The 26,625-nt window shown below is 40.7% G+C and overlaps 1 long non-coding RNA gene across 1 annotated transcript in view; it reads right to left on the bottom strand.

The window, feature by feature from the left end:
- Nucleotides 1-341: 341 nt before the first annotated feature.
- Nucleotides 342-26,625, bottom strand: part of LOC140727142 (uncharacterized) — a 960,223-nt gene continuing 933,939 nt past the window's right edge. Inside the window, exons 2-3 of the long non-coding RNA XR_012098790.1 lie at nt 1,623-1,775; nt 342-445 (exon numbers count right to left, since the gene is read on the bottom strand). This is a non-coding gene — a long non-coding RNA (uncharacterized lncRNA). The remainder of the gene's footprint in view (nt 446-1,622; nt 1,776-26,625) is intronic.

Below are 26,625 nucleotides of genomic sequence, written 5' to 3'. Positions count from 1 at the left end.
CCCAGATCTTCAGTTAACCCAAGTGTCGTTGAAAGTTGACAGATGAAATTCCTCACTGGATCATTGTCTTCCTTCTCTTCCAAGAATTCAAACTGGGCTTGTGAATGACTGACTTGGTCAGAGATCACTATATAAGATATTCCAAATGTAACTTCACTGCATTTCTTGTTGTAGGAAATAATGTCAAGGCTCACAACAGTCATGACTCAGGGTTGACCATGGACGCTATGTCCCAGTTAGTTATGTGATACTCAAGCTGTTGCCCATGTAGCAGGCTCCCCCTCTCCATGCAGCTGATGAATCTAAAGGGCCATCAGAGAACGGTCCAGTTTGGTGATACTGTTGCCAGTGAACTTTGAACTCAATGTAGGACTGCCTTAGGGTCTCCACCTCCAGAGTTTTCCTCAGGGTTTACTCCCGAAGCCTTCCCCATGAGTGGATATACCTGTAAGGCAGCAGAGATTTGAGTTTTTCAGAGTTTTTCTTCTCCTAGATGAGCTGCCAAACATGGTTGACGAGCCCCATCTTCCCTAAGTGACTGGTTTTAAGGCGCCAGTCACCTGCCTTTGCCCCTTCTCCTGTCAGTAGAAACAGTTCCGCCGGGCTTAGTAGCTAAGATGCATGTGAAGGCCAAGAGGTGGATTTGGTTGTCAGAGGCTATCTGAGATGTACACCACTCGGAACATTTAATACATGGTGGGGGTATATACGTACCACCTCCCCCACCTCTGACAACCTTAACGAACTAATGCCTTATGATGTTGCATAGAAGTTATTTACAGTCAGGCATGGCTCAAAACAAACTCTGCAAGGAAGACTAGAACCTTTTTTCATAATGAATTGGGTGATGTTCCTTTATGTTTATCCACATGAGATGAATAACTAAATGTTGTTGGTTTAAATGAATATCGATACCATTTCCATCAAAGGCTTAAACTGCATATTTGAGAGATTCTAACTTCTACTGATGCTCAACAATGCATTTAATCACAAAAACCTCCCCTGACCTTCCAGTGCTTCAAACTGTATGCTGATGAAGGATAAGTAAAAGAACGACTGAACAATAATTATGCAATTGCATTAAGAAGTTTGTGTTAAATGTAGGACATCCAGTAAAGCCTTTGGCTTCCAGTTAGCAACCCAATCTTCATCTAAGCACAATAGATTTTTTAAACACATTTCTGCATCAGTGTTATATAACAGCTCATTTCAAAAATGATCAGAGATGATGTGCCAGGATATGAATTATGTTGATCAAAGTAGACTTGAAGGAAGTATTTTTAAAAGAAGAATGATTTTGAGACAACATGCCAAATTTCTGTGCTTAAAACTTGATTTATGCATACCGACTTTATTAATAGTGAGAATATTAATTTTTAATTTGATTTTACTGATTGATATCAATTGAAATAACTTTAGGATTGATAGACTTTTTAAATCAAGTAAAAAGATATCAACAAAATAATGCAAATAAATAAGTTGCTTTGCATTGAGATAGTTTATTGAGAAGCTATGGTTTTGACGTTAGTTTTATGTATTTAAAGATAGAGCATGATAACAGGCTCTTCCTGCCCAATGAGCCCACACACTCAATCAGAGTTGTGACCAATTAACCTACTAACCTGCATGTCTTTGGAATGTAGGAAGAAACTGGAATATCCAGAGGAAAGCCACATGGTCACAGGGAGAACGTACACAATTCCTTACAGACAAGACTGGAATAGAACACAGGCCACTGGCAATACACACGATGAGCTCAGCAAGTCAGGCAGCATCTACGGATAGGAATAAACACTTAATATTTTGGGCCGAGAAATAATGATGAATTGTAACATGTTCAATGTTTCCATTTAATATCAGAAAATGTATACAATATACAGCTTGAAATTCCCACTCTCTACAGACATTAGAAATATAGCAACATAGACAAACTACAGCACAATACAGGCCCTTTGGTCCACAATGCTATGCCAAACATGTACTTACTTTAGAAATTACCTCGGGCTACCCACAAGCCCTCTATTTTTCTAAGCTCCATGTACCTATCCAGGAGTCTCTTAAAAGACCCTATCGTATCTGCCTCCACCACCATTGCTGGCAGCCTATTCCATGCACCCAACATTGTCTGCATAAAAAACTTACCCCTGACATTTCCTCTGTACCTACTTCCAGGCCCTCTGTGCCCTCTTGTGATAGCCATTTCAGCCCTGGGAAAAAGCCCCTGACTAGCCACAAGATCAATGCCTCTCATCATCTTATATACGTCTATCAGGTCACCTCTCATCCTCCGTCGCTCCAAGGAGAAAAGGTCAAGTTCACTCAACCTATTCTCATAAGGCATGTTCCCCAATCCAGGCAACATCCCTGTAATTCTCCTCTGCACCCTTTCAATAGTTTCCACATTCTTCCTGTAGTGAGGTGACCAGAATGAGCACAGTACTTCAAGTGGGGTCTGACCAGGGTCCTATGTAGCTGCAACATTACCTCTCGGCTCCTAAGCTCAATCCCATGATTGATGAAGTGCAATGCACCATATGCCTTCTTAACTACAGAGTCAACCTGCATAGCAACTTTGTTTCCTATGGATTTGGACCCCAAGATCCTTCTGATCCTCCACACTGCCAAGAATAAGAGTATTTTGGTAAGTTCTCTTGCATTATTTATTTTTCGTGTAAATGCCTGCTGGAAAATTAATCTTATTTTAGTATATTATAGCATATCCATACTTTGATAATAAATTTACTATGCCAGAACTAGTTTTAATATCTCTCTTTGATAGTTTGGTGAATACTAGTAATCTATTTTATAATCACAGTATAAATTGAATTCCAGTGAATTCCAGTTAATTGGGGCACATGGGAACCAGTACATTTTAGCTTAATTAAGTGGCTGCCCCAATCAGCCGAAGTTTCATGGAAATAGTTAAAAAGGTATAAAAAAGACAAACTACTGTTAAACGGAGCAGCAGATTATGCATTTAACTGAAATACCAAACAAATTAGAATACTACCAATACTATTGGTGGTTGTACATCGTATCTGACAATGACAGGAAATCCATGCGGGCGAGTTTATTAAGTGGAAAAGCCGTTGCACTGGGCAGCTCCACTCTCTCAATCTTGGAAATCCAGGTCCAGTGGTATGAGTAAATGTCATAACTGGAGTCTTCCCTGGTTGCAGTCAATGACCATGAAGACTTTTGTGCCCTATCATTCATGCTTTTCACTCTCCACAGAGCATTGCAAAATAATCTTCCTGGCCATTGAATCTCACTGTAGGTCTTATTCACCAAATTCGGCCAAAGTTGACCTCACATGCTGGGACAGGTATGTCCCTATCTCATAGGGGGATGAATCCTGCCATCTGCTGTTGACAGCTTTAGCTGTGTGATGAAGCAAAATGACTGAGACTTGTCGAGGCACAGAAGGAAACTACTTAATCTGTCATATTCATTCCAGTACACAGGGCAACTTCTGTCAACTCTATTTCCCCTCCCTGTATTCTGGCACCTTAATCTTTTTCAAATGTAATTATGAACTTCTCTTTTAACCTGCTTGAAGGAGTAACTCCCTGCAGTCATTTGACCTATCAGTCCATTTTTGAGATGTAGAAGGAGACCCATATTGTCACAAAGAGAACAAGCAAACGTCAACCAGAAGCCATGTTTAAACCCAGATTCCAGGAGGTGAGAGACAGCAGCATTAACTGTCGCCCAGCTGTACCACTGCATGCTAAATAAAGAATAAAAAATAAGTTGCAGGTGCAGGTGCTGGGTCATTGGATAGAGGTGGATTTAAGATCATCTGCTGTGATAGGTTGATTGAGAGATTGTTGGGGGAGAGATGTTGGCCTACAGTTAGATTAAGTGGATTGTACTTTGCAATCAGTAGGTGAGGTATGAACTGGCACGAGGAGACCTTTGATGGAAGTATAGGATAACCTGAGAGTACAGGGAAATGGGGAGACAGGCTGGTTGGGCATAATAGAGTGTTGCCAGAAAAGCATGTTATGGTTGCTCAATCATATTTCTCATATTTTCTCACGATGTCGATGAAAGGTATCATTCAGAATTCATTTCAGCTCTTAGAACAGTCCCATCGATTTGATTTCACCCACTTACGTCCATGTACCTTTCTTTCTCACGTCTCTCTGCACTAATTATTCTAAAACCTACCTACATTAGGAAATGTGTTGGCCCTGTTGGTTTCAGCGTTGCTTAAGAGGCCAAAGTAAGCAGTTCAGCAAACAGTGGATCAGATGAAAGGTCTACAGTCCTGTCACATCCAGACAAGACTGGTGGTAGAAAAGAAGTGAGAGATCAATCCTTATCCTTATTACTGGCAGAAACTACCATTGCAATGTAAAGGACAAGACTTAAAGCATTGGCCAGAAAGGCTGATTGAATGATGGGTTTACTCTTGAGATCCCAACTACTAAAGAGAGAAGTTCTCAATCAATTTAATTCACTCAACTTGATACCAAGATCCAGTTGAGTGCAGTGAATGCAGCGAGCAATGCCAATAGGTTCCAGCATTTTCCTGGCTGTAGCTCTAAGGTCAATGCTCCAAAACTAGCAATGCTTCTGGTCCAGCTGCTTCTTTTCAGCTCTAACACTGACATTTGACAGCTTGTGGAAGATTACCCAAGCACATTCAGTCCATAAAAAGCAGGAAAACTGTATCCAGGTATTTGACATCTCATCAGTTTGCTTTCAGTCTTTAGTAAAGCAAGGGACGGTGTCTCTAACAATGCCAGCAAGCATTACTTACTCACCAATAACTTGCACAATAATGCTGAATTTAATGTCTCCCAACAGTTTTCAGGTCCAGTTTTCATCATAGCCTTGATGTAAGCATATCCAAAGATCACTGAGTGGTCATGTCTTTTTAGATAGTGAGGCATTCCATGTTAACATGTATAAATGAACAGGCCAATATTAAGGCATAGCCTAGTAAGTAGCAAGTAGTGTTCTTACTACTCATGAACAGCATAACAACCATTCTCAACAATCAAGAATTGAATCTTTCTCATTCATCAGCAGAGTTCCCAACAACAATATACTGTGGTGTGAGGGGTGGGGGTTGGGATGTCAGCATTGACTAATCCAGCCACTAAATACAGTGGCTGCAAGATTTGTTATGCTGGGGATGAGTGGATCACTTCCTGACTTCCCATGACTATTTTGCCATCAGAAAGGCAGATATCTGGAGTGTAATTGAATACACTGTGTTGGTCTCGATCATTATAGCTAGCTGGGGAAAGCCTATGGCCCAGATAGAGTCTTCAGCCTTTTTCTTAGATCCTGTGCAGACTGGCTACGATGGTTTTTTTTCAAATATTATCAACCTCCTCATATTCCATTCTGAGGTTCCTATCTGTTTTAAGAAGACCACTAGTAGTAGTGTAGACACTTCACGAGCGATGAGGACCACTGACATCCTTGGATGGGTGAGTTTGTGATGTTGTGTCTTGCGCATGAGTTTGATTAAAGTGAGGGAGAGTTACGCAGGTCGTCAACCTCATTCTCTCATCCTAGTCTATCTGGATCCAGTGGCAAGACAAGAGTCAAGACAACTGGAGATAGGTCAGGATGCAGCAGACGACCAGGGCGATATTCGTGTCTTGCCGTGCTCTTCAGGCTCTACAATGCATTCTGGGAGACACCTTCCTGTCCATTGAACCTGTTGGTGGGTTTCCTCCACACATTCCGCTGAATCCAGTCTTCATGTGCTTTCGGTAAACAAGCCCAAAGTCACCAAGGACTCAAAAAAAAACCCAACAGCCACTCTCACCTGTTTGGCAAGCCTGTTGAAGCCGTTGCCTGGGGTGTGTCCACTGTCACATGCAATCAGCTTACTTGGAGCCACAGGTGAGAGCTGAGTGCCAGGTGAGGACCAAAGGTGGAGGACCCACCTCAGATGGTATGATATGTCTTCTCACCAGAGGTGTTATGCTTTCTTGACCACTAACATCTAAGAAGAATAAGGTAACATGGTTAGTGACTACTACACAATGGCCCACCATCATGAAGTGCCTTGAGGGGCTTGTCATTGACAGACATCAAATCAAGCATCCTAGACAACCTTGACTCCCTGCAAATTTGACCATTCCAAACAGGTCCGCAGTGGATGCCATCTTCCTGGCCCTACACGCATCTCTGGAGCATCTGGATAGTAAAAACACTTCCATGGATTATTGCTTAGTATGGTATTGAAGCTCTACCTTCAATACCATACTATAATTCCAAATAAACTTACCCAACCTCCTACACAGCACCCCCAGTGCAAGACTTTGGCAGTTTTGATCTCCGGATTACTCGTACAGCCATTAACTTGTGGGCACAGGATAGGCAAGAGGACTGCAAACCTGAAGGGCTGGTGCAGGGAGCAGAGGTCTTGGATCACGGGGGTCTGTTCTGGGTAGAGGCGACCTGTGCAAGAGGGATGGCTTGCACTTAAACCAGAGGGGGACCAAGATCGTAGTGGGGAAATTTGCTTTTGCTGCCAGGGAGCATTCAAATTAGATAGGTGGGGGATATGGGGAGGTGGGACTCAAGAAAGCAAAGTCACTGAGATGATAAGGATAGGTGCAGCAACCAACAATCAGGACAGTCATGTTTACGGTAAAAGGTAAACACTTCAACTTTATCTCTAAAGTGGACATTCTCCTTCAATCATAATTTCTCTCTGTTTGCTTATGGGATGGTATGTAATTTGCAATTCCAAAAAGATGCTTCAGGATTTGAAACAAGCTTCCAGATAAAATAGGTAACAGAATCATACAGCACCCTTTGGCCCACAGTCTCCATGACAGCCATCAAATACTTATCTATATTGTCCTAATGCCATTTGTCAGCAGTCAGCCTGCAGCCTTCTAAGCTATGCATTTCAAGTGCTCATTTAAATACCAGTTAAAAAGTTATGTGAGTACCTGCCTTTACCAGCCACCCCCCCCAAGTCTTCAACTGTGTGTTGTTTATGAGACATTATATGAAAAAAAATCTTTATGTGCAATCATGCATAGTAAAGTGAGTTTCTGTTTCATATGGTAGATACAGGACTGATCCCTTGCAATTTGCCGATACAGTCAACACTAGTGCCCTGCATTAGTCTTCGTAGCATGAACATTTCAACTTACAAGTCAGCCTGGTAGAATCACTACCAAAATTTTTTTCTTGATGGTCATTTTAAACATGATGGTTTGTCTTACAATTAATCACATTGATTTAATAATGTGGTGTGCTTTATATTTTAATCAGTCCTGAGTCCATTATTGCACCACTAAACGTTTCAAAAGCTTTATTACAATTAAATTAGCAAGTTAGAATAAAATTAAGTATTGCTATTTACCATCTGTCAGATATCTTCTCTGATTGAAAAATTAATTCAAAATGAGGCAACACAAAAGAGTAGAATGAAAACAAGCAATATTCCAAAATTAAACACAAAATAGAATAATATTTAAAAGGCTCTTTACTTGATCTTTAAGTAGCTCCTTTGCTCTCATGATAGCATAAAACCAATTGAATCATTTGCTGCATACAGAATAGCAGATGGCTGGGAGTTGCAAACACTCATGGAGTGACAAAATGTAAAATCTAACAATGCATATCTATTTTGAATATATCCCTAGGTACTTGCAGTACCATTTACATAGAGCAGCATGGAAATTGGCCTTTTGACCCATCCAGTCCACACTACTGTCAAGCATCCATTTCAATGATAATCCTACCCTAACCTATTTTGTTCTCTCCCAAATTTTACCACATATCCACCCACATACAAGAAGCGATTTACAGAGGTAAAGGAACTTGTCAACCTGCACGTTTCTGGGATGTGGCAGGGAACTTGAGCAGCTGGAGAAAAACTAACTTTGCAACAGAGAGAACGTGCAAAGTCCACACAGACAGGATAGAAGCTGGGTCCCTGGAGCTGTGAGCGAGCAGCCCTATCAGATGTGCTACTGTACAGACCATCTTGAAAATCAAAAATATATGCAGATACTTGAAATATGAAATAAAAGCAGTAAAAGGTGGAAGCGTTCAGCAGCTCTGGAGGCCAGGAAGTATATGTAAGAAGGAAACCAAGCTAACCAGTTGTGTTGAAGAATACCAGACCTTAAACATTAGATAGATAGGTAGATAGATAGATAGATACTTTATTCATCCCCATGGGGAAATTCAACTTTTTTCCAATGTCCCATACACTTGTTGTAGCAAAACTAATTACATACAATACTTAACTCAGTAAAAAATATGATATGCATCTAAATCACTATCTCAAAAAGCATTAATAATAGCTTTTAAAAAGTTCTTAAGTCCTGGCGGTAGAATTGTAAAGCCTAATGGCATTGGGGAGTATTGACCTCTTCATCCTGTCTGAGGAGCATTGCATCGATAGTAACCTGTCGCTGAAACTGCTTCTCTGTCTCTGGATGGTGCTATGTAGAGGATGTTCAGAGTTATCCATAATTGACCGTAGCCTACTCAGCGCCCTTCGCTCAGCTACCGATGTTAAACTCTCCAGTACTTTGCCCATGACAGAGCCCGCCTTCCTTACCAGCTTATTAAGACGTGAGGCGTCCCTCTTCTTAATGCTTCCTCCCCAACACGCCACCACAAAGAAGAGGGCGCTCTCCACAACTGACCTATAGAACATCTTCAGCATCTCACTACAGACATTGAATGATGCCAACCTTCTAAGGAAGTACAGTCGACTCTGTGCCTTCCTGCACAAGGCATCTGTGTTGGCAGTCCAGTCTAGCTTCTCGTCTAACTGTACTCCCAGATACTTGTAGGTCTTAACCTGCTCCACACATTCTCCATTAATGATCACTGGCTCCATATGAGGCCTAGATCTCCTAAAGTCCACCACCATCTCCTTGGTCTTGGTGATATTGAGACGCAGGTAGTTTGAGTTGCACCATATCACAAAGTCCTGTATCAGTTTCCTATACTCCTCCTCCTGTCCATTCCTGACACACCCCACTATGGCCGTGTCATCAGCGAACTTCTGCACATGGCAGGACTCCGAGTTATATTGGAAGTCTGATGTGTACAGGGTGAACAGGACCGGAGAGAGTACGGTTCCCTGCGGCGCCCCTGTGCTGCTGACCACCGTGTCAGACCTACAGTCTCCCAACCGCACATACTGAGGTCTATCTGTCAAGTAGTCCACTATCCAATCCACCATGTGAGAGTCTACTCCCATCTCCGTTAGTTTGTGCCTTAAGATCTTGGGCTGGATGGTGTTAAAGGCACTAGAGAAGTCAAGGAATGTAATCCTCACAGCACAACTGACCCCCTCTAGGTGAGAGAGTGATTTTTGCAGCAAATACGTGATAGCATCCTCCACTCCCACCTTCTCCTTATACGCAAACTGAAGAGGATCCTGGGCGTGCCTGGTTTGTGGCCTCAGATTCTGTATTATCAGCCACTCCATGGTCTTCATCACGTGTGACGTCAAGGCAACAGGTCTGAAGTCATTCAACTCCTTTGGTTGTGGTTTCTTCGGTACCGGGACAATACAGGATGTTTTCCACTGTCTGGGTACTCTTCTCTGCTCCAGGCTCATGTTGAAGATGCGCTGTAGTGGTTCTCCCAGCTCAGTCGCACAGGCCCTCAGTAATCGTGGGGAAACTCCATCCGGTCCAGCCGCCTTGCTGGTACAGATCTTCCTCAGTTGACCTTCCACCTGTGCAGCCGTAATCCTGGGCGTGGGCAAGGTCTCCTGTGAGTGGCTATTTTCCTGTGAGGGAAGTAAGCCTGGTGTGGATTTCTGCGGTGAGAATGAGATTGAGCTGTCGAACCTGTTGAAGAAGTTGTTCAGCTGGTTCGCTTTCTCCACATCTCCACTTATGTTCGCCCCCCGCTTTGCACCGCATTAACTTGTTTTGATTGCATAGATACTGTTTGACCTGCTGAGTGTTGCTATTGTTTCCTTCTTTTAACTATCAGTTATATTCAGTTGATATTATTGTAGAATTTGCTTCATTCTTCTTGGTTACTCAACGTCAAAGCTCAGATATTGCAATAGCTAGAGGCAGCATGTTTTAAGTGATTAGGTTTGGTTGCTGTGTTATCTGCAAATGTAAAGGGAAGGATTTTCAACAAATATGAGTTGGTTACCCAGGAGCCGTAGTAGATACACACAGTGCAGAACAACAAAAACTAATCACTCACCTGACAAATTTGACATACTAAATTTCTCTTTCTCTCTCTCCTTAATAAAGGGGTAGAGAGGTGTCACTTAGTAAGAGGGGAGACATAAACAAGACAACTCGCTGATCTGCAATGATAAAGTCTGCTGTATTGCTTTTTTTGAGTTTTTGTCACCTTCCTGTCAGCTTGAACCAGTCTGGATCTTCTTCTCTGACCTCTCTTAATTACATGGCATTTTCACCCGCAGAAGTGCTGGTCACTGGATGTTGTTTTTGTGTTTTTTTTTCTGCACAAGTATCTGTAAACTCTAGAGACTGTTGTATGTGAAAATCCTCGGAGATCAGCAGTTTTTGAAAATACTCAAACCACCCCGTATGGCACCAATAATCATTCCATGGTCAAAGTCACTTAGGTCATATTTCTTCCCCAACCAAAACTCTTGACCACGTCTATGTACTTTTATGCATTGAGTTCCTGCCACATAACTGGCGGATTATTTCCATTAACAAGCAGGTGAACAGGTTTACATAATAAAGTGGCCACTGAGTGTATTTCACAGCTCCAGATTTCATTCCAAATTTATTTGTGACTCAAGTTGTTGGGTATGTGTTTTCCATGGATTCTAAACACCAGATGATTTGCAGATGTGAATTCAAATATACATAAAACTCAAGGGTAGTAATCTTGGGATTACTGCCTGTGCCATGTGACTGTGAGGATAGGAATAGAATGAGGTGGCTGAGAAATGTGTGGCTGAAGAATTGGAGCAGGGAGCAAGGATTCAGATTTTTGGAGAAGTGGGATCTCTTTTGGGGAAGGTTGGTTCTGTACAAAAGAGACGGGTTGCATTTGAATCCGAGGGGGACCCATATTCTTGCAGGCAGATTTACTAGAGCTGTTGGGAGTGGTTTAAACAAAAATAGCAGGGGGATAGGAACCAGAATAACAGAGCTGAGCAGGTTTACATGTAGATTATGGGTGTAACATGAACGTAAGGAAGGACAAGCCAAAGGTGCAAATACAACAGAAGCAAGAGTTAAATTGTACCACAGAGACAAAATACAAAGGGGTGAAGGTGCTGTATTTAAATGTGCATAGCACTTGGAATAAGATGGACAAACTTGTGGTGCAATTAGAGATTGATTGTATGACATTGCAGGCATCACTGATTCATGGTTGAATGAAGGTCAAAGTTGGGAGATTAACATCAGAGGATATACTTTGTATCTAAGGACAGGCAGGAAGGCATAGGCGGTGGTGTGGCTCTATTGGTAAGGGATGGAATTACATCTTTAGAAATAGGTGACATGGGGTCGGAGAATGTTGAATCTTTGTGGGTGGAGTTAAGAAATTGCAAGGTTTATAAAACCATCATAGGAATCATATACGAGGAGATCTGCAGATGCTGGAAATTCAGACAACATACACAAAATGCTGGTGGAACACAGCAGGCCAGTTAGCATCTATAGGGAGAAGAACTGTCGACGTTTTGGGCCGAGTCCCTTCGTCAGGACTAACTGAAAGGAATCATATATAGGCCTCCAAATAGTAGCCAAGATGTGGGGTTGAGATTGCAAAGAGAGCTGGAAAAGGCATGTAATAAGTGTAATGACACAATTGTAATGGGGGACATTGATATGCAAGGGGATTGGGAAAATCAGGTTGGTGATGGATCGCAAGAGAGGGAATTTATTGAGTGCCTATGAGAGATGGCTTTTTAGAACAACTTGTTCTTGAGCCTACTCGAGGAAAGGCTATCTTTGACTGGGTATCATGAAATAACCCAGATCTTATTAGGGAGCTTAACATAAAGGAACCCATAATATGATTGAATTCATACTGCAATTTAAGAGGGAGAAGCACAAGTCATACAGTATGTATCAGTATCACAATGGAATAAAGGGAATTACAGAGGCATGAAGAGAAGCTTGCCTAGGTGGATTGGAGGACAATACTGGTGGGGAATAAGGCAGAGAAGAAACGGCTGAAGTTTCTGAAAATAGTTCACAAGGCACAGGATAGATATGTCCCACAAAGGAAAAAGTTCTCAAATGGCAGGGGTAGGCAACTGTGGCTGACAAAGGAAGTTAAGGACTGTATAAAAGCCAAGGAAAGGGCATACAGTATAAGATAGCAAAAGGGAATGGGAAATTGGATGACTAGGAAGCTTTTAAAATCCAACAAAAGGCAGCTAAAAAAGCTATAAGAAGGGAAAAGATGAAAAATGAGAGCAGATTAGCCAATAATATAAAGCAGGATACCAAAAGCTTTTCTCAGTTATATATGGAGTCAAAAGGAAGTGAGAGTTGATATTGGAACATCTGGAACCACTGGAAAATGATGGTGGTGAGGTAATAATAGGGTCTAAGAAATGGCAGATGAACATAATGGGTACTTTGCATCTGTCTTCACTGTGGAAGATACAAGCAGTGTGCCAGAAGTCCGTGAGTGTCAGGGAGCAGCAGTGACTGCCATTGCTATGACAAATGAAAAAGTACTAGGCAAACTCAAAAGTCTTAAGGTGGATAAGTCACCTGGACCAGATGGATTACATCCCAGAGTCCTGAGAGAGGTTGCTGAAGAGATAACGGTGCATTGGTCATGATCTTTCAAGAATCATTTGATTCTGCCATGGTCCCGGGAACTGAAAAATTGCAAATGTACTCCACACTTTAAGAAGGGAGGAAGGCTAAAGAAAGGAAATTATAGACCAGTTAGCCTAACCTCAGTGGTTGGGAAAGTGTTGGAGTCTATTATAAGGATGAGGTTCCAAGGTATTTGGAGACTAATGACAAAATAAGTCAAAGTCAGCATAGTTTCTATAAAGGGAAATCTTGCCTGACAAATCTGTTGGAGTTCTTCAAGGAAGTAACAAGCAAGGTAGACACAGGAGAGGCAGTGGGTGTCATTTACTTGGAATTTAGAAGGCATTTGATAAGGCGCCACACATGAGGCTGCTTAACAAGATAAAATTCTGTGGCATTACAGGAAAGGTACTGGCATGGATAGAGGAATGGCTGACAGGCAGGGGGCAGTGAGTGAGAATAAAGGGGACCTTTTCTGTTTGGCTGCCAGTGACTAGTGATGTTCCTCAGGGGTCAGTATTGGGATCGCTGCTTTTCACATTGCTTGTTAATGATTTAGATAACGGAATTGATGGCTTTGCAGCAAAGTTTGTAGATGATAGGAAGATAGGTGGAGTGGTAGGTAGTGTTGAGGAAGTAATGCAATTACAGCAGGACTTAGAGAAATTGAAAAAATGGGCAAAGAAGTGGCAAATGAAATACAGTGTTTGGAAATGTTTGATAACAGATTTTGATAAAAGGAACAATAGTGTGGATTATATAAATGGGGAGAAGGTTCAAATATCAGAGGTGCTGAGGGACTTGGGGGTCCTCATGCAAGACTCCAAGAAAGTTGACTTGCAGGTTGAGTCTCTGGTAAAGAAGGCAAGTACAATCTTGGCATTTATTTTAATGGGAGCAGAATATAAAAGAAGGAGATAATGCTAAGCATTAATAAGACACTAGTCAGGGCACACTTACAGTATTATCAACAGTTTAGGGTCCCATATCTCAGAAAGGTTGTGTTGTCATTGGAGAGAGTCCAGCAGAGCTTCACGAGGATGATTATGGGAATGAAAGTGTTAACATATGAGGAGCATTTTGCAGCTTTGAGCTTGTACTCACTGGAATTTAGAAGAATGCGGGGAGATCTCATTGAAACCTACAGAATGCTGAACGGACTAGATAGGGTGGATGTGGAGAGGATGTTTCCTATAGTGGGGATATCCAGAACTAGAAGACACAGACTCAAAACTGAGGGGCGACCTTTTAGAAATAAAGTAAAGGGGAAGTTTTTTTAGCTAGAGAGTAGTAAATCTATGGAATGCTCTGCCACAGACTGTGGTGGAGGCCAAGTCATTGGTATATTTAAGGCACAAATTGACAGTTTCCTGATCGGTCAGGGCATTAAAGAATATGGCACAAAGGCATTGGGGTTGAATGGGATCTGGGATCAGCCATGATGGAATGGCAGAACAGATGGGCTGAATGGCCTAATTCCACTCCTATGTCCTATGGTTTTATGGTCTAAGGTTAAAATGAGGAATGTCCTCATGATCCAAGAGTACCTCACAGAGTGCCTCTCTGAAACTGTCTGTAAACTGTCAGAGAACAAACTATCACATGACACATTGGGGGAACTACCACTGCTGAAGAGCATTAATTATTGTCCAGAACTAATATTACAACAACTGCACAGTCATATAGAAAACTGCCTCCACAACAAGATTGATGAAATGTGAAGGTGGCAGGTCAATATCTAAGTGTGGACTACTGATTTGACCCTGCACCTCTATTGGTAATCAGCCTCCCCTCCATGGACTCTGCCTCTGTCTATACTTCTCACTGCCTCAGTAAAACAGGCAGCAAAACAAAGACTCCACAAAACCAGACACTTAGTCTTTATTTTGTATAAGATATAAAAGACTGAAAGCCCCTGCCACCAGGTTCAAGCACAGATTCTACTCTGCTGTCATTAGATTAGTGACTGGTTCCCTAGTATGCTCAGATAGTCTCTTGCTCTTGAGGAATGCTGTTTCATTTAGCTGTATAAATGTGTACAGTTGAATGACTTAAACTTGATCTCTTAACATCTGAACCTACCATGTTATGAATTTGCACACTTTGAAAGGGAGAATATAACTACAGCTGTGAAGATCCCTGCTGCATGTGATGACCCTGTGATCTTTGTCTCAGAGGCCGATGATAGACTGTCTTTAAAGAGACTGAACCCTCGCAAGGCGGAAGGTCCCGATGGAGTACCTGGTCAGGCTCTGAAAACCTGTGCCAACCAAGGTATTCAAGGACATTTTCAAGCTCTCACTGCCACAAGCAGAAGTTCCCACTTGTTTCAAAAAGGGAACAATTTTACCAGTGCCGAAGAAGAATAATGTGGGCTGCCTTAACAACTATCGCCTGGTAGCACTCACATCGATAATGATGAAATGCTTTGAGAGATTGGTTATGACTAGACTGAACTCCTGCCTCAGCAAGGACCCAGACCCACTACAATTTGCACAACACCACAAAAGGTCAATGGCAGATGCAATCTCAATGGTTCTTCACACAGCTTTAGACCACCTGAACAACATAACCACCTATGTCAGGATGCTGGTCATCAACTATAGCTCAGCATTTAATACCATCATTCACTCAATCCTGATTGACAAGTTGAAGAACCTGGGCCTCTGTACCCCCCTCTGCAATTGGATCCTCAGCTTCCTAACCGGAAAACCATGATCTGTGTGGATTGGTGATACCATATCCTCCTCACTGACGATCAACACTGGCGCACCTCAGGGGTGTGTGCTTAGCCCCTGCTCTACTCTCTATATACACATGACTGTGTGGCTAGGCATAGCTCAAATACCATCTGTAAGTATGCTGATGATACAACCATTGTTGGTAGAATCTCAGGTGGTAACAAGAGGGCATACAGAAGTGAGATATGCCAACTAATGGAATGGTGCCACAGCAATTACCTGGCACTCAACGTCAATAAGACAAAAGAGATGTTTGTGGACTGCAGGAAGGGTAAGACAAAGGAACACATACCAATCCTCATAGAGGGATCAGAAGTGGAGAGAGTGAGCAACTTCAAGTTCCTGGGTGTCAAGATCTCTGAGGATCTAACCTGGTCCCAACATATCGGTACAGTTGTAAAGAAGGCAAGACAACGGCTAAACTTTATTAGGAGTTTGAAGAAATTTGATACGTCAACAAATACACTCAAAAATTTCTATAGATGTATTGTGGAGAGCATTCTGACAGGCCGCATCACTGTCTAGTATGGAAGGGCTACTGCACAAGACTAAAAGAAGGTGCAGAAGGTTGTAAATCTAATCAGCTCCATCTTGGGTAATAGCCTACAAAGTACCCAGGACATCCTTAGGGAGTGGTGTCTCAGAGAGGCAGTGTCCATTATTAAGGACCTCCAGCACCCAGGGCATGCCCTTTTCACACTGTTACCATCAGGTAGGAGGTACCGAAGCCTGAAGGCACACACTCAGCGATTCAGGAACAGCTTCTTCCCCTCTGTCATTGGATTCCTGAATGGACTTTGAGGCTTTGGACACTGCTTCACTTTTTTTTAATATACAGTATTTCTGTTTTTGCAAATTATTAAAATCTATTCAATATACATAATTGATTTACTTGTTTATTGATTATTATTATTTTAATGTTTTTTTTCTCTCTCTCTGCTAGATTATGTACTGCATTGAACTGCTGCTGCTAAGTTAACAAATTTCACGTCACATGCTGGTGATAATAAACATGATTCTGATTCTGATTCTGATCATCTACCTGCATTGCACTTTCTTTGGAGATGTTATGTTTTATTCTGTATTGTTGCTATTTTACTTGCACTACCTCAATGCACGGAGGATCAGTATGAACACTATGCAAGATAAGCTTTTCATTGTACATCATTATATGTGACATTAATATACCAATTCTAATTCCAATTTTAGTTTACTCACAGCAATGGTTCTTGCTCCTTACTGTTTCTAGGCTCTGCCCAATCCTTTCTTTGATTTTCTGTGCTAAGAATCTTCTTCATTACTATCCTTATCATATTATTTAATATCAGGCCTATCTCTCCTTTTCAAATTTGGCACCCTCTTTCAAAGTTTATGTGTCCAGAATATTTATATCAAATGCTTGGTCACGTTGCAACTTCATCTCAGTAATGGATTTTAGATTGCACCCATTTATTTTTATTTGCACCATTAATTCATCTATGTTGTTTCGCGTGCTGCATGCATTCAGATAAAGAGCCTTAAATTTTGTCCGTTTATCATTTTTCTTTGCTTTGACTCTTACATTTGTATGCATCATTCCTTTCCAACAGAATCTAGTTCTCATTTCTATTTTGCTATCCTTCATTATCACTTTGTCATTCTCCTTTCTAAATTTCTAACTTTCTAAATTTCACCCCAGCAGAATTCACTTGCCCCACGCTCCCAACCCTCAGTTTAAAGCTACAGTACCATCTGCAGCTCTAGTAATTTAATTCATCACCAGCCTGATTCAAGTGGAATCTATCCCAATGGAATAGCTCCTTCTTTTCCATTTCTGTTGCCAGTGAACTATTAATTGATACTTATTTATCCCACAGCAATCTTCAAAATGTACATTTGGGTATCAGATCTTATTTACCCAAAGAAATTAAAGCACAGAATATCTATAATTTTACTTTTTACTTTTTAACTTACAGCCTAGCTGCATATATTCTTATCGCAGACAACTTTTCTCCATCCTATCTCTGTCATTGCTTCCTAAATTAAGCACAAAACTTGGATCTTTCTCCAAGTTCTATTCCAGGTCCCAGAAGATGTCCTCAACCCTGGCATTGGGCAGACAACACAAACTTATGGACACGTGCCTGCAGCTGCAGAGAACAGCAACATTCACCTGTACCAAGCACCTGTCATCTGTTTTCTCATCAGCACTGCAGTCTGCCCTCATCCACATAGGCCACAAGTGCCTTTTGTCTGTTGGATAAGTGTAGGACCTGATGCTTCCCTCATAGCTACCTTCTGATCTCCAAATTGTAGTCAATTTTGGAATCAATCTTCCTGTTTCTCTTGACTGACCATTTCTGCAGTAGATATTCTAGTAGGCATGGCATGCTCATAGAATAAAAAAAAGGTTCAAAGGTTCATTTATTATCAAAGTAAGTATGCTGTATGCAACTCTGAGACTAAGTATCCAGGATAACTTTCCTTCTCCCAAGTATATCACAGCATCTGCATCTCAGAGTCTAGCTCACCAACTCTGAATACAAGTTCCTTTCACTTCCTCTATAATTGCATATTCTGGATCCTAATAGTTCACACCGAATCCCAGGTAAAACAAATCAGCTACTTGCAATGCTTGTTGTAAAATTATTTATTTATTTTAATTAACATCTAAATTTATCACCTTCATCTTAACAAACTTAACATTCTATGGACAAACAAGAGAAAACCTGCAGATGCTGGAAATCTGAGCAGCACACACAAAATGCTGGAGGATCTCAGCGGGCCAGTCAGCTTCTATGGAAAAGAGTACAGTCGACGTTTCAGGCTGAAACCCTTTGGCAGTTCTGCCGAACAGTCTTGGCCCAAAATGTCAACTGTACTCTTTTCCATAGATGTTACCTGTCCTGCTGAGTTTCTCCAGCATTCTGTGTATGTTACTCTATGGACAATGCACTCAGAGGGTCTTTTTTTTAGCTCACAGACTTATTTTCCCAGATATATCCACTTAGAAATCACCTGATAGAAGTCCTTAGAGTCATTCAGTATTGACTCTGTGTCAGTCATAAAGCAACCATTTTCTCTAATTCTACTTTAACTTAATTTTACTCTCCAAGTATTCCCATCAGTACCCCCCAATCACCTAATCAATAGGGACAATTTACTCTGGCCAATTAATCCACCAACTCACATGCCTTGTGATGTGGGAAGAAACTGAAGCACCTAGAAGAAACCCATTCTATCAAAGGGAGAAAGTCAGAGCAAGAGTTAGGACTGAATCGAGGTCACTGGGTTGTGAAGCAACATCTCTACTAACTGTGTCATAGTTCCACCCTATTTCTGTAAGCTTGATCCGGACCTTTAGCAAGAAGGTAACCAGTTCTAGCCAGTTACCTAATTAAAGACTGTCAAAATTTTTATGTCATTATTAAATAAAACTACAAAGTAGTTAGCATGACGCTATTACAGCTCAGGAATTCGGAGTTCAGAGTTCAATTACTGCGCCATCTGTAAGGAGTTTGTACATTCTCCCCGTGATGCATGTGTTTCTTTCAGGTACTCCAATTTCCTGCCACAGCCCAAAGAGGCACTGACTAGTAGGTTACATGGTCATTGTAAATTGTCCTGTGATAAGGCAGGGGTTAAGTACGTGGGATTTGCTGGGCGGTGTGGCTTGTTGGGCCATTGGTTGCACATTGCACATTTAAATGGAGACGTAACGTAAAGATTTTTACTCCTCATATATGTGAAGGGTGTAAGAAATAAAGTCAATTAAATTCATTTCAAGGGCCTGTTATGTGCTGTATCTCTAAATAAATAAATAATAGAAATAACTAAATTCAGCAAATCAATATTTAATATGAAAATGAAATTACCACCTTACTCACCAAAGTCCAAATTCAGATGCTGCAGTGAGAAGCCATTACTAGTTCTTTTTAAGAATTGTTAAGTGACGTTGTCGTAGAAGCTGAGAAGTGATTAGGTGAATGAGTGGAGGGCATGCAGGACAGATTAATCTCCAAGACGAGGGTGGAAAAAGTAGCACTGTAAGCAGATTATATCCATCAAGAGTGGTCAGAGAACAATTCTATGATATAAACCAGTAAGGAACCTGAGGTACATTAAATATAAATTAAATAAATCAGGTAGTCAAAGTTTTTTCCCTGGATAAAGCTATCAAATACCAGAATGCATAGGTTTGGGGTGAGAAGGGAATATTTGAAGGACATTTATGAGGCAAGGACTTTACACAGAGAGTGGAGAGTGCCTAGAATGTGCTACTAAGGGAGCTAGTAGTAGCAGATATGATAGTAACAGTTGAGATGTTTAGACAGATACGTGACTAGAGGGTTATGGATTATGTGCAGACAGATGGGATTAGTTTAGATTGACATCATGGTGGCCAAAGGAACTGTTCTTGTGCTATGTTCCATAAACAGTTAGACCATAAGACTTAGACCATTCAGCCCATTGAGTCTGCTCCACCTTTCAACCATGGCTGATTTATTGTTCCTCTCAACCCCTTTTTCCTGCCTTCTCCCCTTACCCTTTAACACCCTGACTAATCAAGAACCTATCAACCCCTGCTTTAAATATACTCAATTACTTGGCCTCCGCAGCTGCCTGTGGCAATGAATTCCACAGATTCACTACCCTCTGGCTAAAGAAACTCCACCTCACCTATGTTCTAAATGGATATTCTCTATTTTGAGGATGTGGCCTCGGGTCTTAGATTTAACCACTAAAGGAAATATCCTCCCTATATTCACTCTATCCAGATCTTGCAATATTTGATGGTTTTCAATGAGATTCCCAGTGTGTAAAGACCCAGAGCAATCAAACACACATCATACCTTTTCATTCCTGGAATCATTCTTGTGAAACTCCTCTGGACTTGCTCCAATGCCAGCATATCTTTTCTTAGATAAGAGGTCCAAAACTGCTCACATTATTCCAAGTGTGGGCTAACCAATGCCTTAGAAAGTTTCAGCATTTCATCCTTGTTCTTAGATTCTCATCCTCTCAAAACATATGCTAACATTGCATTTGCCTTCCTTACTACTGACTCAATCTGCAAGTTAACTTTAAGGGAATACTGCACAAGGACACCCAAATCCTTTACACTTCTGAGTTATGAATTTTCTTTGTGTTTAGAAAATAGTTAACACATTTACTCCTTCTACCAAAGTCCATAACCATACCCTATATTCTATCTGCCACTTCTTTGCTCATTCTCCCAATCTGTCTTAAGTCCTTTTGTAGACTTCATTCTTCCTCAACACTACTTGCCCCTCCACCTATCTTCGCATTGTCTGCAAACATGGCCACAGAGCCATCAATTCTGTCATCCAAATCATTCACATATAACGTGAAAAAAAATGGCTCCGGCATCAACTCCAACAGTCTTTGGCATTCGTCTTTGGCAACCAGAAAATTCTCCCTTTATCCCCACTCTATGCCTCTTGCCAGTCTGCCAATTTTCGATCCATGCTAGCATCTTTCCTACAATACCATTGGCTCTCATCTTGTTAAGCAGTCTCATGTACAGTACCCTGTCAAAGGTCTGCTGACTGGTCTATAGTTTCCTCTGTTCTGCCTCCTTTCCTTCTTACAGAGTGGAGTTTCAATTTTCCAGTCCTCCAGAACCATTCCAGAATTTAATGATTCTTGAAAGATCATTATTAATGCCTCCATAGTCTCTTCAGCTACCTCCTTAAGAACCCTGAGGTCTGGTCCATATGGTCCAGGTGAGTTATCTACCTTCAGACGTTTCATCTTCCCAAGCACCTTCTCCTTTGTAATAGCAACAACATTCACTTCTGTCCACAACAGGTGAACGTCTTTCACACTGCTAGTGTCTTCCATAGTGAAGATTGACACAAAACACATATTACGTTCCTCCACAATTTCTCTGGTCCTCCATTACTACCTCTCTAGGGTCATTTTCCAGTGGTCTGATATCCATTCTCACCTCTTGTTTATTGTTTATATACTTGAAAAAACTTTTTGTATCCTGTTTTATATTAATGGCTAGCTTCTCTGCATATTTCATACTTTCTCTCCTTATAACTTTTTAGTTGCCTTTTGTTGGTTTTTATAAGCTTTCCAATTCTCTAATATCCCATTATTTTTTGTTATATTGTATACCCTCCCCTTTACTTTTATGTTGTCATTGACTTCCCTTTGCAGCCATGGTTGCCTCATCCTCCCTTTAGAATACTTCTTCATCTTTGGGATGCATCTATCCTGCACTTTCTGAATTGTCCCCAGAAACACTGCTGTCTTGCCATTATCCCTACCAACGTCCTGTTCCAATCAACTTTGACCAGCTCATCTCTCATGCCTCTGTAATTCTCCTTGCTCCACTGTAATACTGAAACATCTGAATTTATCTTCTCCCTCTCAAAGTGCAGGATGAATTCTATCAAATTATGATCACTGCTTCATAAGGATTCCTTTACCTTAAGCTCCCTAATTAAATTTAGTTCATTTCACAACATCCAATCCAGAAATGCCATTCAGCTGGGCCCAACCACAAGTTGTTCTAAGAAGCTGTTCATAGGCATTAAGAGCTAAAGGTAACCATGCTTCAGCAATGAGAATTCTGCTAAAATCAGCTCTTGATTCTAGTCATATCAGAACCCTTAGCATAGAAGGAAGATTAGATTGCAAATCTAATTGCAAATAAACCTTTATGATTGAGCTTTCCCCATCCTAGAGATGAAGAAGTGTGTGATATGTCATAGTTTGTCATTCACTGATCTATCAGAGAAATCACTGGTACCCACTGTTTGGAAAAAACAAGCGAGTTACATTTCATTCTCTCTTGCCAGTGAACAGCAGGTGGACTGAGCATCGTTTCACTCGTTTTCAGGCTTTCACACTGCAGGAAGTTATTGACAGCAGCATATCACTTTTCAAGCATTCCATGTCGATGCAGAGTCCCTTGTAAAATGCTTATTACTTATCCAACCACCCTTGGAACTGGGTATCTTTCCAATGGTTCGATCATTTCATTGCGCAAGCTCTTCAACCAACTTATATCAATTGCTTGTCTTGCAATAAAACTTATTTTGGTGTATCTGCTTTCTGTGTCAGTCTTTCACTGTAACCATTAGTTTCTGTGGTCTCACCAAGTGCAGATTCCGCTTTTGACATACTAGAAAATTAGATATCATTATTTGAGCTCATAACTGCAAGTCTAACTTTAAATGATGATAGTTCTCAACTTCATTGTTTCTTTGTTTTTCCATCAGTGACTGAACAAATTCTATTTCTTGCCTATCTGAAAGGAAAAAAATTCACAAGCGTAGGGTTAATGAGTGGGAAGCATATGGTTAATGAGTGGGAAGAGAGGATAGGCTAGAAAGAAGGGGAAGTTAACATTACATCATCTGTAACTGTAAATTAGTAGAAACTTTGAAAAAATGATGTGATTTGAGGAAAAGTGTTAGTCATGAGGATAACTTTGTCCCTCATATTTTCAGCTTCTATAGCATTTCCTGATTTAAGGGGAGCCATTTCAGTTTGGGCAAACATCATCTCCTTATGAAAGCATTACATCTGTCCCTTTCTGGTTAACTGCTGCCACTTTCAATTTTGTAGGATAAAATACAGCAAGGAAGAGTGTCATGCCAAATGTTTTGGTTCATGTGATTGTCATGGTTGAAGAGCTAGCACAGAGAGTGCAAGCCATGAAATGTGTCCGTGAAGCCTGTAATTGTTCTATCAGTGCATGAAAGAACCAATTACATCATATCTTTCAACTTCAGCTGCTCAAACAACAAGTGTGTGTGTGTGTGTGTGTGTGTGTGTGTGTGTGTGTGTGTATGTGTGTGTGTGTGTGTGTGTGTGTGTGTGTGTGTGTGTGTGTGTGTGTGTGTGCGTGCGCGTGTTTCAGTATATAGGTGCCAAATAACTTTAGGGATACCTAGTAAGTTGACAATAAAAGAAGAAAGCAAATAAATCTTTATGTTCCCTTTGTGCTTTAAGATAGACTGCTCATCATTCAGGAGTGTAATCCTGTACTCCATTGAACTGCGGATGGTGGGCCACAAAGCTTAAGCCACATGCTTACTCACACTAATGTCGTTGTTCCGTGCTTGCAGTTTAAGCTGAGGTTGGACTATGACGATAAGCAGGTGTTTCTCTGAACTCTGAACTGTGTGGGTCGTGTGATATCACAATATAAGAAACACCGGGTGCACCAGAAATCCATTAGCCAATATATTTAAATGATAGGTCATCAAAGTATTTGCTGTACATTACTTTTGGTTTTTGTCCTCATTTACTTTATGTCAGAAGTAATATTTTCAGATACTTCAGTGGGATGGAACTTTTTATATTGCATACTGTCTGTTATTGTTGCAGCAGCAAAATAAGATAGTACTTGATATCATTCACAAAATTATGAATACACATACGTGACCTTCCTGTACTTTAAAAGTTATTTTAACTTTTACAGGAAAAGCTTAAAAGGAAGCCGAACAATTTAGTGTTTCCTATAGCTTAAATCGTCTTCAACAACATTGCTTTCAACTGTAATTATTTGATATGATCATTTTTCTTTGTTAATGTTCAACAAAATATTGCTGAATGCAGTGTGGAGGAACAGGAAGAAGTGCTGTTCCAAATAAATATTTCAAATACATACTGATTTTGCTTCTCTTTGGTCTGAATTAGATCTAGATTTTGTTAAGCTACTGACATATTCACAGTACAAAGGACGTATTAGCTAAGCAATTATTCAACACTGGCAAGGTCAGAATCCTGTAAGTTGACATTTTATTGCTCTTGAATTGCCAGCATGTTCCATTTGTTTGGCTCGGAGGCACATAAATGGAACTCTGGAATTATAAGCGACATCTTTGACAAACACCTCCCATGAACACAGTTTCTTTCCACAACATGAATACTTAAGCAGTTTTTTTTTCTCTTAATTTGAAGCCTCTATATCATTTAGATCCATGGTAAAGACAAACTGCAAATTCAAAACATCTAAATAAAATTGGCTGGAATCTAGTCACTGGGTGATCAAAATTAGAGAATAAGGGAATAAGTAACACTTTTTCCATTACCAATTATACTGGGAAGGATCCTCTGAGGTATAAGAAATTGCAGATGATTGCGATGTGGAGCCAAAAATGAGTTATTGAAGTAACTCAGCAGGTCAGGCAGCATCTGTCGAGGCAAAATGCTGAATCAGTCATTCCAGTAGTTATTTTTTATTTTTTGAGATAGTTTGACAAGATGAACCTGAGAGATATGATAGGTTGGACTGGAATCATTCGTTTGAATCTGAGAGTATTATAGTAAAGAGAATGGCTTAAAGTAGACTGAGAAGATAGATCAAAAACCAGGTACACAAAGGTAAGAGCGAAGCAACAACAATTTGGGGAAAATGCCGAATCTGCAAGAGAAAAAGCAAAAGATAAAATAATGGGTCGCTGAATAAGGCGTGCACAGAAAATGCCTCAAACAGAATTTAAGTCCCATCTGTGCTCATCCGAGTCAAAAATTACCGCCAGTGTACGTTCATTTATGGGGTTGATTTTTGAACAAATATTAATTGGAACCAGTTTAGGTCACATAGCAACACACTGCCATTTAATTGCAATTCATTTTTTTGATGGATCAGATCCATTTACCTAAATTACATATGCTCTTTGGCATGGTAGGAGCACATTTGGCACAAGCTGATCCTTCAATAATAACATTCTGTATGCTCTAGGTGACCTACATTTCACTTTAATATTGGCCAATCATCTGAATGGCTTTTAAATCTAAAATGTTAAGACATTAGATGGACACCTTGAAATTATCATTATCCTTGTACAAGGTTTGTTTTCAACCCCCCATGCTAATTTTCTCCTTCCCCACATTTTAAAACATTGATTCATGCAGATACGTGGTTCTACTTTGAAGGTAGCTCCCTGATATCTCACTAAGTTCTTCTTTGAGTTGAGCACAAATTGGCAACCTATTCAGCAATATTGAACCACTAGTAAAATCACAATGAAGCCTGATTATGTTGTTACCAGAAGGGTCAAGGCTGAAACTTTCTTCACTGGTAGCGATCACTAGAAACGAATGAATGAGAGTAGAAGGACTAAGCAGAAAATATAGGAGAGAGTGTCAGAATGATAAGAAGAGGGTGAAGAGTAGAACAGGAAAAGGGAGGAGAAAACTTGGAGAACAGCAGGTGGAGTCAGGATGGAATAAGTAATAGAAATAGAATATCAGAAAGAATTACTTCCCCTCTACTTCCTACTCCATTCATTTCTCTTCATTTTCCTTATTATTAATATCAATCCTCACTTTCTTGTCCTGTTCTTTTCCTTTCTCTTCCTCTATTTTTCCTCTTCTCTTCACATCTCCCACCCAATTCCCCTGATTCATCTGTTTAACAATTTCTTCATTGATTTTCCTCAACTAATATTCCTCATGTCCCTGTCCTTCTCCATTTTCTCTACTTGTACTCTCTTTCATGCCAGTCTTCTAATAGCAAGTATAAATAAATTGATCCCGCCAATCATCTAAAAGACTGATGAGTAATGAGTAAAAGAATGGCTTTCAGTTGTTAGTGTTATTTTGCTGGGACTCTATTCATCTGTTGTCAAAGTTATGAATGGAGATTAGGAGAAACCTTACAGAAATGGAACAGCATGATGTTGCAATTAATAGACCTGCTACCTTACTGCAGGAGTGGTCTCCATTCAGTACTGACCCCCAGCACTGTTAGAGTGGAATTTGCATGTTCTCACTATGACCAAATGGATTTCCTCTGGGTGCAACACACACAAAATGCTGGAGGAACTCAGCAGATCAGGCAGCTTCTATGGAAATGAGTAAATAGTTGACATTTTGGGCTGAGAGCCTTCATCAGGACTGGAAAGGAAGGGGGAAGATGCCAGAATAAGAAGGTGGGGGAGGGGAAGGAGGACATTGATTTCTTTTACTGGTATCTTTTTTCTCTCCCCCCCTCCTCTTCTTTTCTCCACTCTGGCCTCTTACCTCTTCTCCTCACCTGCTTATCACCTCCCCAGTGCCCTCCTTCCCTTTCTTCCATAGGCTACTCTCCTCTCCTATCAGATTCCTTCTTCTCCAGACCTTTACTTTTTCCACCTATCACCTCCCAGTTTCTTACTTTATCATTGCTCACC

This window comes from Hemitrygon akajei, chromosome 1, assembly GCF_048418815.1.
Source record: "Hemitrygon akajei chromosome 1, sHemAka1.3, whole genome shotgun sequence".
NCBI lineage: Eukaryota > Metazoa > Chordata > Chondrichthyes > Myliobatiformes > Dasyatidae > Hemitrygon > Hemitrygon akajei.
The sequence above is the reverse complement of the archived record's forward strand: the minus strand, read 5'-3'. Positions and strand labels throughout refer to the sequence as shown.